Raw genomic sequence first — 14,051 nt, 5'->3', positions numbered from 1 at the left:
GTTGATTGGAAACCTTACATTCGATGACGATGGGGTCATCGTTAGGCCGTTTGACCTGGCCTCGGTCCTTTTCAGAAATAAGGACCTCAGGAAAGTTGTCTTTAGACACCTGGCCCTCATCTACTGAGTTGACCAGTTTCCTAATGTTGTCCTTGGTACCCCGGATGGTAGGACCTCCACCCGCAAAACCGCCTGCTATAGTGAAGACTGTTTCTTCGTCTGTTTCAGAGTTGGTAGCCGGTGAATTGGACGGGTGTCCCTTGCTTGTCTTGGGGGTACCCTTGGACTTGGGTAAGTAGGACTTTAGAGCCCCTTCATCGGCCAGACAATCCAATAGCCGCCTGAGGCTGTAACACCCCCAAATCTCCCTCTACGGAATATGTAGAAAATACGTATAAATACCGTAGAGATAGACTTGGGCGTATTACCGCCGCGTGATAACGCAAGGCTCATACTTTGAAAATACTTTTGCAGCGGAAATTCTTTATTCTTATTAATAAAACTTTAAATAAACTTGTTCATAAATTGTGACACAAAAACGACTCCAACTGTTCTTAAGCTAGGTGAAATTCCCGTGGACTCCCGTATGCATCAATCAACTTCCACCTGAAACATTCACCTGCTTACCATAAATGGTAAACAGGGCAAAGCCAAAACAAAAGCACGTATAAGCAATTATGCTAAGTAGGTTATGTGTAAGATAAGTAAAACATAATTTAAATCATTTAAGTTTAATTCAAAGAATTCCAATGCCATACTCATGTAAGAGCTTTTCCAATTCAATGCTTTCAAGACAAGTTTAAAGCTCAATCGATTACGTTCCAAAACCATTTCCTCACTAAGTGTGCACACCCCCCAAGTGGTTTACTTTATGAACAAAGGCCAATTTTGAGGAAAGACTAGGTCATGCAAAGTCCATAGTCTTCTCTAATCCATTCCTTAAGTGGGATTCACAACCATATCGATTGATTTACTTAAAAGTACCTTTTTAAAAATCCATCATTCTTGAATATTAAGAAACCTGTAAATAAATTTTAATCCAATCGTTTTTAATAATTTTAATCATAATTCAAAGTCTATTTTGATTAACCAAAAATCATTAATTCAAACCATCATGAAACATAATTTTATAAGGAACATAATAAGATACAATTTCATGGACAACTTTCGAAGGTATTAAACCACATAACGTACCTTAATTCGAATATCAATCAACACTTCGCACTTTCAAAGTTCAATCACGAATACACCTTGCAATTAACATAACCATACGGTTATCACAGCATCTTTAGACATAAACCCAAATCTAATGTGCATGGACTATAAAACAATTTTAAAAATAATACTTTAATATAAAATTATAACTGTGAAATAGGTAATTATATTTTAGAAAACTAACCATGAAGAAAATAAAGGAATAAGATTAAAGGAAATTGAATTTGCGTTGGAAAGGATAGGCAGAACTTGCAGAGGTCATAACGCCTTTTATATAACTCCGAATTGGGTAATTCTTAAGCCTAACCTCAAGTTTATTTCAGGAGGAATAATTTTCTGTGAAATAGAAAAATTCAAAACCTGACCAGAAGTACCCTAAAATTGGCTCCAAAGATATACGGACAGATTTTCTTTTAGAAAAGAGGAAAAGAAAAATAGGAAAAGTTTGAGGGAAAAGAAGAGTAAAAGAAAAGAAGGGAATTGATTTTTTGGTGTGAAGAATATGAGAGGTATGAGGGGGTATTTATAGGTGTTTAGGTGATGAGTTTATAGCAATTTAGGGTTGTATAATTTATGGAAATTTAAAGAATAAAAATTAGGGTTTTAAATGTATGGAAGGGTATTAGATTTTATTTGATCATGAAATTTTGTTTGGTAGGTTTTGAGCTTGGAGTGCAAGTATAGAATAGGATCAAATAATTTTTAGATTTAAGAATAGAAATAAGGAAATTTAAAGGATTTTATTTTTAATAAAATAAATTAAAAATCCTTTAGAAAATTCATGAGTGGCCGAAAATATTGAGCTAAATATTGTTCAATATTTTCGGTCCTCTTATGTTAGTTTAGGGATTTTGTAAAATAACTTATTTTCCTAAAATTAATAATCCAATAAAATTTATTTTGTGAAAATTAATACTTGAAAGAATAAAATCAGATTTTTATTAAATAATTGGGGTGCCCGAAAATTTGATTTATAATAATTAATTAAATCAGATTTTTATTATATGAAAATAATTAATTTGGAAAGATATTAAAACAATTTAGATTTTTATTCTATGAAAACCGAAAATACAATTTAATTAATCTACCGAATTAATATAATTTTGGTTTAGCTATTTAATTTTAAGAAATCAAAAATACTATTTATAACATAAGTATAAAATAGTTTCATTTATTGGATTATCTAATTTAATTAGTTTTGTAAAATAATGATTTAGGCGCCAAAATTTAAATATCATTTTGGCTCCAAAACTAAAATACTCTTTAGGAAAATAATTAATTTAGATAATACGTCAAAAATACGAGACTAAAATACTCTTTAATTTAGAAAATACCTTTCAAAAATACGGGGTATTACAGAGGCTATAGCAACCATTAGTGTCATGACCAACATCCTCATGGAATTGGTAATATTTGCTCTTGTCTCGACTGCTGACGGGACTTTTCATTGCTGCCGGTTTTTCAAGAGTCAATCCGTCTTTGATCTCCATGAGGATAGAGGAGCAGTCCTTGGTGAACTCATACTTTGGGACGTACGGTTCTGATTTTCTTCTGCTCTTCTAGGCCGGCTGACCAGATCGGTCTGCCGCCCAGACTTCTTTTCTTTTCTTTTCTTCCTTCTTTACCGATTGGGATTGCCGGCTCTCTGTCCTCTCAGAATTTTTAGGGTCCGACGGATGCCTCACAGCACAAAGCTTAATCGCCTATATATAGGCTTCAGCTTCCATTAGTGCCTCTTGGAGGGTAGCCACCCTCTTCCTGACCAGGTCGAACTTGAAGGTCGACCCGTCCTTCAGACCCTTGAAGAAGTCTGTGTAGGCAACATTGTCAGACAGCCCTTGTATCTGAATTCGCATCAGATTGAACCGCCTAACGTAGGACTTAAGTCCTTTCTTCTCCCCCTGCTGTATAGCCCCGAGATCGAGACTTGTCTTTTTGGCAGGAATGTTCATGGAGAAGTTTGACGCAAACAAGTACGCCAATGTTTTGAAGTTGTTGATGCACCCGGCTGGCAGGTTGCCAAACCATCTTTGGACTATGCCCCTCAATGTAGGCAGGAAGCACCGACACTAGGCGGCGTCGTCCAACCCCTGTAAGTACATGAGGTTGGTGTAAGCCATTAGGTGGTCTTTTGGGTTGGCGGTACCGTCATAGGTACCGACCAACACGTTTTTAACCTTGGCTAGCTGTGCCACCTCGGTTATTTCCCTAGAGAAATTCGTTGGCTGTTCCCCAAGGTTACGCAGCCGGAGTTGCCAATCCATAGGTTGGACCGGTTGTGCCGCCTGACCCCCAAAAAGGGCCGGCTGCATGTATGGAGATCCATATGGCATGTACGGTGACCCGTACTGTACCGGCTGGATAATTTTGGGACCAGAACGGGCGTACGGGCTGCACGACTGAATCCTTTTGTTTGATTTCGAATGCTTTATAGAAGCATTTTGGAAGCTGTCTGGGTAGGTCGACGGTGAAGCCGACACAGACAGCTGTAGACTTCTCTTTTCATGGATGAACATCCGAGCATCAGAGTTAGTCCTCTTTGATCCATCCAGCTGTACTTGTCGGATGGCCTTCCTTTGCCCTGATTTAGGAAAACGAAGTTTGAGGTCAATTAGGGGCCCATCCACCCTCTTTGGTATAGGGTGAGGGGTAGGCACACGGTCTTTGAGTTGCTTCTTCCCGGAGGGAAAAGGATTCTTTGCCGACTGCCCCTTGTTTGAGCCAGTTGACTTTTTGATGATATCCTTGATTTCCCCCTTGAAACTGGTCATGAATTTCATGAGCTCGTCTCTGGTGACGATGGTCGTGCCCTCCACCGCCTGGGTTTGCCCAGCGGGCTTGCCGGCTGGGTTGCTGGGACCAGCTTTGTCTTGGCCCTGTTCCCTAGTTTCGTTGGAACGGGTGCGCCTTGATCGAAGTGACTCGTTTGGGGCCACATAAGTGTCGACCTCATAGTCGTCACCACTATCCTGGTCCGTATGGACCTCAGGCTCGGTCGAAGGCCGTCTGCCCTCTACAGGCGGTATAGTGTCAGAAGTCATCCAGGAAGTACTATCCCTATAGACGGCGCCAAATGTTTCAGGGTTTTTTTTATGTGTCCTGTAGGAGAGTTACAACCCCTAGTATGCGCAGCCGACGCCTGTACCTGCAAAACAACGGAGACTCCGGTTGGTGGGAGCTCCACCTCCGAAGATCCAGTTAGTATACGTCCGGAGTAATAAATTGTACGGAAATGGTAAATACTTCTCTCGGGTTCAGAGAGAATTCCGCAATGAATATTGCTCGGTTCTTGTGTATAGTGTTTATGGGTGAATTTTTGAATGCCTAATAAATGAGGTTTGGTCCACTATTTATAGTGGGGGAACCTGTCCCTCATCTAGGGTTCCATGGACACGTGTCACTAAGGGATTGTAGACCTCTAAGAGGTTGCCACGTGTCAAAGGGCCATTGGGCCACGTGTCTAGGGTAGTTTTTTTACCTTAAACACGCATGACTGAGAAGTATCTTAGCATATGAGCTCCCTAAAAGAAAGATGCATCTTGTTGGTATGAGTAGTATATTAAACTCCTTTAAGCAGTCATGAGGTGTATTACATACACCCCCACTTGAGAAGAACAACGCCCTCGTTGCGCATGGAAACCTAGGGACTCTAGTATTACGCCTAATGGTAACTAGGTAGCCAAAGTGTTACATCCAGTCTGAATACGGCCATATGGCCCCAGAATTGTCATCGCTAAACAACTGACATAGGATTAGTTATCCACGATCAATACGCAATCGCGGGGTTGCTTTGATACCTTTTGTAACACCCCGACCCGAAACAAATTAGGGAGGGGCCTATTGTCACAAAATGCACATCAAGGGCCAACAACTGTCCCCACAGACCAACACAAGTCTTTCTAGCGCATTTTGTCCTCACTCATGCGCACCCCAAGAAAACTTCCGAGGAGGTCACCCATCCCAAGACTACTCCCAACCAAGCACGCTTAACTGTGGAGTATCTTAGCAAATGAGCTCCCTAAAAGGAGGATGCACCTTATTGATAAGAGTAATATATTTAACTCTTTTAAAGCAATTATGAGGGGTATTACATCGATGGTCATCGAGTTCATTTTCCTCTCACTTGTCGTTTTGGAAATGTGTTACTTTCCAGAAAGACACCACTTAGAGCAACAAGTACTATGTTCTCAATTTGGTTGTGGAAGTAATGCCCCTTGTCTCACTTGAATGCTTTCAAAGTGACTTGTATGCTGTCTTTGGGTAAAAGTTTGTTGTGAAACAAACAGTTAGCTCCCACTTGAGCAACCTTAGCCCCCACTGAGCCAATGAGCTCCCACTGAGGCTAAGACCCTAGACATATACTTGAAAAGACGCTAGTAACTATTTCTATCCATAACTGAATATGGTGTCCTTTCTTAGCTTCGACAATTTTGGTTTAGTGTAACATTAGTCATTTGTGCATATCTCTAAGAACGTTATAGGAAGGGATATGATTCATCATCGTTCGAGTCATTTCCAAATGGCTTTGAGGTCTCCGTCAAGATATACTATATTCTTTGTAGAGTTGATTATGAAATTCCAATTTCATAACCTTGAGATGATCACTCTTGGCTCAAGAAAACATCGCTCGATCTAATCTAGACGGTTTAATATCTTGCTAAGTCGATTCTATACTTTACTTAACTTTTGAGCTATTCAAGATCCAGTTTATTCACATTTGATGAATATAGCCATATTCTTTCAAATTCTTGTGAAAACGTTGAAGTAATGGAATTCTCTTTAGCTTTAGAAGTCAATTGTCTATACCAAGCACAATGGCTCCTTTCTTTGTCGACTTCAACAAGTAAGGCTTCCTTGCCTTAAAACGATTCCGAATCGATCAACTTTCAAGAGTCTATCTAATAGATTCTTGAGTATGTTCTTGTTGATGTGACATTGCTAAAGATAGACAGAACACAAATCATGTCCATGACTTGAACCTTGTGAGTTTACGTTAGGAAAATTTTTGTTTATAATCAAGCATCCTTGACTCATGGCCTAAACAATCATGCCATTCAAATAAGACCAAAAACTATTGTTCTTTTACTTTTAATGTGAGTCTTTACATGTATAAACAGAACATTTGCTGATTATGGAACACAATAACTATTATTTGTTCCAGCCTTAGCTTTAAAAGCTCTTTAAACAAAGCAGATGACCTTACAGTTGATGTAGCACCTACATGATTCATTCCAAGCTCGTAAGTTAATAACTTAGCTTAACTTCATTTGTTTTGAGGTCACTTCGAAAATGGAACTCTTAAGCGGTATCTAATACTTGTGAAGATAAGTTTCTTAGTTTAACTACGATAACATGAACTCTTAGGTAGAATTGGAATCTCAAATTCCTTTTCTTTGTTCCTTGTTTCCTATATTTCTTATCATACATCATCTCACACCTTTAAGAACCTTTTCTTTAATTATTTTGACTTTTATACTTTGTTAGGCATAATTTAATATCTAAGGCGTCGTAAAACAAAGTTCCATCTTTTCCTTTAATTCGTACATGACAATTTGAGTCCTACTCATTAGTGTATGAAGCGAAAAGATATGTTTGTAGTCAACTATTGACAATTTAAGTTTTTCAACTCAATAATTCATGTTTATCAAAACTATCTAGTATTTTGAATACATGATGCTCAAATGTCCTTTTGGACTTAGCCATAAAAGTCATTTATGAGAAGTTGTATTTTAGAATTGCCTCTTATTTCTTTAAGAACCATTCTCAAAAGACTTCCTTTTACCAATCGTTGGAAACATTATAATTTGATTTAGAATTCTACAAAAATAAGTGCAAAGTATAACCATTTATCAAGATAACATAATAAGCATTGAAATACATGCAAACTAGCAATTTCAATCAACTTATTAACGTTCTATTCGCACATATATAAATTTGTCCCAATTAGGCGAGAATAAAACGATTCCAAGATCCCAAAAATCAGTAAGTGATTAAGCATGCTTTGGCTTGTCTTAACACTTAATATTTTAGGGTAAGCAATCTAATTGATAAGAGCTCTAAGCTATTTTTGGTTCGATAAATCATCGCATCCAATGCTTCCTTGACGATTATCTCTTTTTCCACGACATCTAAGGACTCCTTACTGATATCGTTGAGTTTAACCAAAACTAACTTGTATATGATGCCTTGTTTTAGCAAACCCACCAACATAACTTACTTCCCTAGGAAAGTAGTAATGCCTTGCTTTGGCATAGCCCGTTACTATCCTCATTAGTTCTGTAAGTGTCATTTTGTAATGATAAATTTTAACTCAATATTATAGGGACTTAGGGTTTCTATGTTGGTTTATTTAAGTGAACTTAATTAAATTAATCATTCAACTTTCGAAATCCTAAACATTCATCTAATATCGCAATTATATGTAAGAAAAATATATAAGGCATAAATAAAGATGCATTGGAAAACTAGCATGAACCCCTTGAAACTTGAAGCATCCAATCTTCAAAGGCCTTCATTACATCTTCTTGGCTTCGTCTTCTTAGAAACGATGTCTTGAGACATGACCACCAATTATGCAACTTCTAGAAAAACTAGGACTAATATAAATAATTTAAGTACAAAAATACTTAATGGCACGCAATCTGTAGTTAGATTTACAAAAATACAAAACGGAATGCAGTCCGTATTTACTATTCTAGTCGGGCCATACTAGTTGCCATTTTGTAAAACCTGCATTAGAACATCTACAATATTCCATTCATCTATTCACTTATAAAGTGAATGGCCCATGCATTTTACAAATAATTCAAACAATATAAAACATTGTATCAAATTGAGCGCATACTAGTTACTAACTTAGGTGGTTAATTCGATTAACACGCCTAATTAAAACTAGTCAAGTTATTTATTATCTGATTATGTGAACTAACGCAATAAAAAAAGGACAATCAAGGCTAATTTAAGCTCAAAATGATTAATGAAGCTACCACTAAATTCCACATCTAAATTAATTAAAATTAATCTAATTAAAATTAATTAAGCCGGTTAACCAAACTTTTGTCAAAATAATTTTGCAAGTACATGGAAAAACCGAGGCCTAGCCTCGTTTTACTTCAAATGCAAAAATGCAAAATCGGTGCCAATTGTCTAGCTCCCAAGCAAAAAGGCCTAGGGAATTAGCTAGGCACTAAGCAAAGTGTGCATGGCCGGCCGCGCGCACATAGCAGCGCACCAAGGCTGCCTTGGTGCTCGCCATTGCTAGCGCCAACTGCTGCCTAGAAGCCCTGGGTTTGCGGCATGGTGTTCGGTGCTTGCACCCCAGCCCCGCAGCACTGCTAGGTGCGCCCGAGGGCATCCTAGTAGCGTTTGCTATTGGCTCCGTGGCGCACAGTCACCTGCCCGGCCATGCTAGCCCTCCCTGCACCACAACGCTCGCAGCCACACACACTCAAGCGCACGCACACACCAGCTCGGCAGCAACATGTGGGCTGCGCAAGCAGCCTTGCTAGCCGAGCTTGGTGCTCGAAGCTCGAGGCTTTGATTTTCATGCTTGTGCTTCGGAATTTCATTCCGATTTTTGTGTGACTTTAAAATTAATTCTAAATTTATTTAAGAACTAATATTGAGCAATTTTTGAAATTAAAACAAGTCTAACTTAATTAAATTCAATTTTAGTGCACAAACAAAAAATAATTCAAGAACCATTCGTTAAATTATTTTTGGCTCAACTTGATGCTACAAAAATTGAGGGCTAGTCTCATAATTAATTTAACCAACATAAATTAATAATGAGATTTGACAAAATTAGTTGAATAAATAACCAATCATCCAATGAAATAATTTATCCAACACTTACTTATGCACATTTGAATATTACAATCTTTTAATATGAAAAATAATATTTCAAGCACAAGTATGAACATTTAAGATTTTAACCAAGTTCCAAAATGATTAAAATCAAACTTTGTTCATTATGGATTTTAGCAAGTTAAGATTCAACCATTTGAACAATTAAAGATTGAATTTTTAACATTTTACGGGCTTCAAAAATCATATTCACCATAAACTTTCACACTCAAGCAATTTATTTGCAAGAATGTGAAGTTTCAACTTTATGTGAAATTAAGAGCTCACCAAATTAAGCAACCAATTTACTTCATAAACATGCTTAATAAGGAGTAAAATTGCAGAAGATTAATGGTATAATGAAACACATAATCTAACAATTGCATGCCATAATTAATCAAGGTTTAAAGATTTAAAAAATTTCGTTCCAAACGGAAAACCCCTTGAAAAACCACTTACTGGGTAGATTTTGGCCTCTAAAAGCCATATTTGAAACACTTTGTGGGTAAAGGTTGATTTAGAGCATCGATGCCGCCCAAAATTCACTATTTTTGTGTCGAAATCTGAGTTCTTAGTCATAAATTAGCAATAATACAATTTTAATCCAATTAAAACTGAGGTCCTAATCAAATTAGGTTGCTAATCCAAAAATTTTAATCCATTTAATCACCTTAATTAATTTTTTAGTTGTAAAAATTAAATGCAAGAGGTTCTTATACCGCTGTTGGGTTTGCGGTGTCCGACATCGGGCGAAAACAAAACCCTATAAATCGGATCGCATGCATAATAATGACGACATAACTAAATAGCATGAAAATAAAGAAAACAAAAACACATAAAGAGAAGAGAAATAAGTTCACCCTTGACGCGTGCTTTGCTCGCAACTCGAGCTCAAACTTGAAAAACTTCAAGCCCCGCAAATGCAAGACCTCCAACGTCTCACACCCTCGATTACCGAACCGGCCCCAACCCCGTAGCTTAGACGGGGCTAGACCAAAAATTACTAAAGTTTTATGAACTTAAGGCTTTACACTTTGGGAGATTCCTTTTTAGTTCTACTCAAGTGAGTATTCCCAATACCCAAGGTGGGTATTTACAGGATATTACTCCCAAGAGTTTCCATCAACTTTCCATGTGGGAGAGTTGGTAAAATGTGAAAATAAATGAATTAATTTAATTCTAAAATAAATTAAATAACTATTTAATTAGCAAACAACAAGTGTCACAAGGAGGGAAAGGGAGTAGGTAAGGACCATAAGGGATTACCACACCTCCCTTGCTGCCCAAGGCAAATCCCTTCCAACAAATCAGCCCACTAGCATGCGGCTAGCTGGTGGGCTACCTTGGCCAGCAAGGCTGCCGCGCTGGCGCTTGGTGCCTTAACTGGGCCTGCCTTGCTGGCCCATGCCGCGTTAGCCCGCACAAGTTGTTGTGCGATGTGGGGCTGATGCTACTTTTATTGGGCAAGCAGCCCAGGCTAACTAGCACTAGCAGTGGCCAGCGAGGCCCAGCGCGCTAGCGTGCGACTGGCCTTGCTAGCACGTGAGCTCGGCCAGCAAGCTCTAGCGAACACCCGCATAGGCTGCTGGGCTAGGCCAATGCGAGGCTACGGCTATGTATTGACTTGTTGTTTGACTTTATTTCTCGTCTTGTCGATTCCTAAATTTGACTCCACGTTCGACTCTCCGCTTCAACGCTCTAAGCTTGGAATCCGACGTCTTAGTTCGTAAAAACTCCATCGACTTATTTAATCCTTCGCATTAAATCGTCACTCTGGTTCGATTACACGATTGGGTGTGACCCGAAGGGTTTAGTCAAGAGCAAGATGTAGTATTAACTATACATTAATATTACTGATCGGAAGCGGTCTCCAACTAGTCATTCCGATCACTTGACCTTAGTGAATAATTAGCTTTCCTAATTAGTTCCGAACACTCTATTGGAATAATACACTTGTTTAAAGGACACCATTCCTTTCAAATCCTACCTCCAAGAGTTTTGCAATTTCTTCCTTTATATTTGGAATGAGTTCTAGAGACAAACTTCTTGGATTTTGGACTATAAGATTGTAACCAGGTTTGATGGGAAGCTTATGCTGGATAATAGAATGATCTATCCCAGGAATTTTGTGGTGCTCCCATGCAAAACAATCCTTATATTTATGAAGTATGTCAATCAACAATGACTTGCCCTTATCAAGTAATTCCTTACTTATGTAAGTAAACCTGGGACAGTCATTTGTTCTAAGATTGACCTCTTCTAGAGGATCATCGACTTCCTGTTTGATATCTTCACTCTTAGCTTACACCTTCTTATTCTCTTCCCCACTATAAAACTCTTTCTCAGAGCTTGGCGATGGTCGGGTGTGGCCATCAGAGTTTTAGTAATTAGATAAACATTCAGGATTTTCCATGTTTATGTTAACCTCTATATAGTGTTGAGAATAATAACTTGCATATAAGTTTTGAAGAGCTAATAAAGTAACAGATCTGAATGTGCCTTTTGTGTAACTATCAATAAAACTTGTTTGAATTAAAACTGTACATAGAACAGATACTAAGTATATCCAATCTTTAGTACTTCAAATCTAGAGTTGGACCTTGCAGGTGAGTTGCGTTTGTCTTCATCTGCATCTTCTTCTTTTATTTTAGCGATTGCACTTGACATTACTTTCAGTATAGGGACTGATTGAGATTCAAGTTTGAGTGCAATCTCATCTGTCTTTGGTGTTGACCTCGCAAGAACCCTGGAAAAATCTTGGTTAGTATCAATCATAAAAGCCTCTACATCAACACAAACTACCTCGTATTCAACACAAACTACCTCGTATTCATCACCATTCCATAATATTATTTTCTGATGCAAAGATGTGGGGATAGCATACGTTTGATGCAACGATTCTCTACCTAGGATAGCGTTACAAGACGCTTCTCCTCTTACTATAAAAAATGATGAAATAGTCCTAGTTGTACCTACCTGGATTTCAATACATGCCAACCCTTCATTACGTTCAGACTTACAATTCAAACTAGCAATATTAATCTTAACATTAGCCAAATCTTTCTTACTTTTACAAATTTTATTAAAAACAGACAAAGGCATCGGATTTATAGTGGCTCTTGTATCGACTAACACTTTTCCTAGCTTATACCCTTCAAAATTCACATTCACAAAGAGAGGTTTGTTATGTGCATCGTTGACATTGTAATTCCTTAACAAATGTTGAATGACTAACTGTTCCTGATCATATGTCACTGTTTCCCTACTAAGAGCACTAGATGTTTCCTTATTCAATTCAACAGATATAGATCCACTTCATCTGCCCATGAACTAATGCCAGGCTTCACCACTTGAGCTCTAAACTCCACTGGTAAAGTCACGGTATTGCAATTTACCTCGTAGTCCTCTTCTGAATACTTTGACAAAAATTCCAGATCTGACTTTGAAACTTCCAAGTCAAGACCTTCCAGATCATAGTATACTAACTCAGATGCATGTTGATCTGTGGCCATCAGATCCTCACCTAAGCTTTGTTCCTTATGATAATCTAGAATTTGGTCTTTCCCTGAGATGTTCTCCATCAACTCCTTCACTATGGGATGATTCTGGATATCATCGCTAGGCACCTTAGCAGACTTTTCACCATTCTTTGATTGCTCAATCATTGTGTCAACTTTAGGTTCAAAAATTTGTGATGGAATGGTTTTGAGGATCCCCTTTTTCAGGGCATCATTATCCAACTATACTACCATCGCCTGAATCTAACTGCTTAGATTCTTTTCCTTTTGATGGATTTCCCTTTTTGATGGATTTCCTTTTCTTTTTAAGCTTCAGATTATCATTTTTGTCACCCTTTCCTTTAGCACTCCTTCTGTTCTCACTTTCATGCTCACATAGTTGTCTCGTCTAGCCAGGGGCTAAGGGTTGTCAAAATTCTCCTTTCCTTCATTCACCCTGTTATAACCTAGCCTGTTCATCCCCGAAGTGGTCTGATTATCAATTTTTGTCCTCTTCTTATGATTAGCTCTTTGATGTCTAAGTATCTAATCCGAATAATTTAGGATGGTCTCAGTTTGACTAATTCAAAATGTAATAGATTAGCATAAGAATGACAAAGATTGTGTCGCAAATTCTTAAGTCCCTCAACTGCCTTAACTTGTAGGGGAAACAACTAAATTACTTCTTTCTAACACCGTGCTTTCTTCTTATGATTGTTTATCTTGTCATGTGACCTCTGAGCATTTTGAACATTTTCAGACAATTTGGCTTTGTCTCCCTTCCCTTTAGGGTTGAACTTAGCAAGGTTCATCGTCTGATACTCTTGCTCTGAAATCCTTACTACATTTGTTCTAATCTTTTTGTTCATAAACCCTTTGAAAGCCAAACATTCGTTAGTAGCATGAACAAAATTGAAGTGCCGTCTACATATCATCATGTCTTCATAATCATCATTATCTATCCCGCATTGTGGTGACACAATTACTCGTTCTTTGACCAGTCTTTCGTACAACCTGACTACATCAGTAACCTTTTTCAGTCTTTTTATGTTACACTGCACAATATCCATGTTAGAACTCACCATAAAACAATTCATTTCATAGACTTCAAACTCTAATGCAAATTCTAACTCCAATTCACAAGAGCTAAATTTCTCATCAGGGAAATTTATGTGTTTTTTTTTTATCTATTTCATCCTGAATTTTATTTTTGAATATTATGAAATCGCTAGTCTTATGAGTAAAAGTATAATGCCATTTACAGTAGTTCTTTTCTCTAATCTCTTCATGATTTCTAGTCTTATGTCTCCCTGCTAACTTAATCTTCTTATGACTCAATAACCAATTAAAGATTTCATCACACCTCCTAATATCAAAGGTATATTCCCACCTTTGATCAGAGTTTAAGTCTTTTTTATAAGTGAACTTCTTGTTAGTTAAGGGTGGACACTTAAATGAAGGACCTTGTACAAATTCAACTATTGCTGCCTCATA

The sequence above is a fragment of the Chenopodium quinoa genome, unplaced genomic scaffold (assembly GCF_001683475.1).
Source record: "Chenopodium quinoa cultivar QQ74 unplaced genomic scaffold, ASM168347v1, whole genome shotgun sequence".
In the NCBI taxonomy this organism is placed as follows: Eukaryota; Viridiplantae; Streptophyta; class Magnoliopsida; order Caryophyllales; family Amaranthaceae; genus Chenopodium; species Chenopodium quinoa.
Note: the sequence above shows the minus strand (reverse complement) of the source record.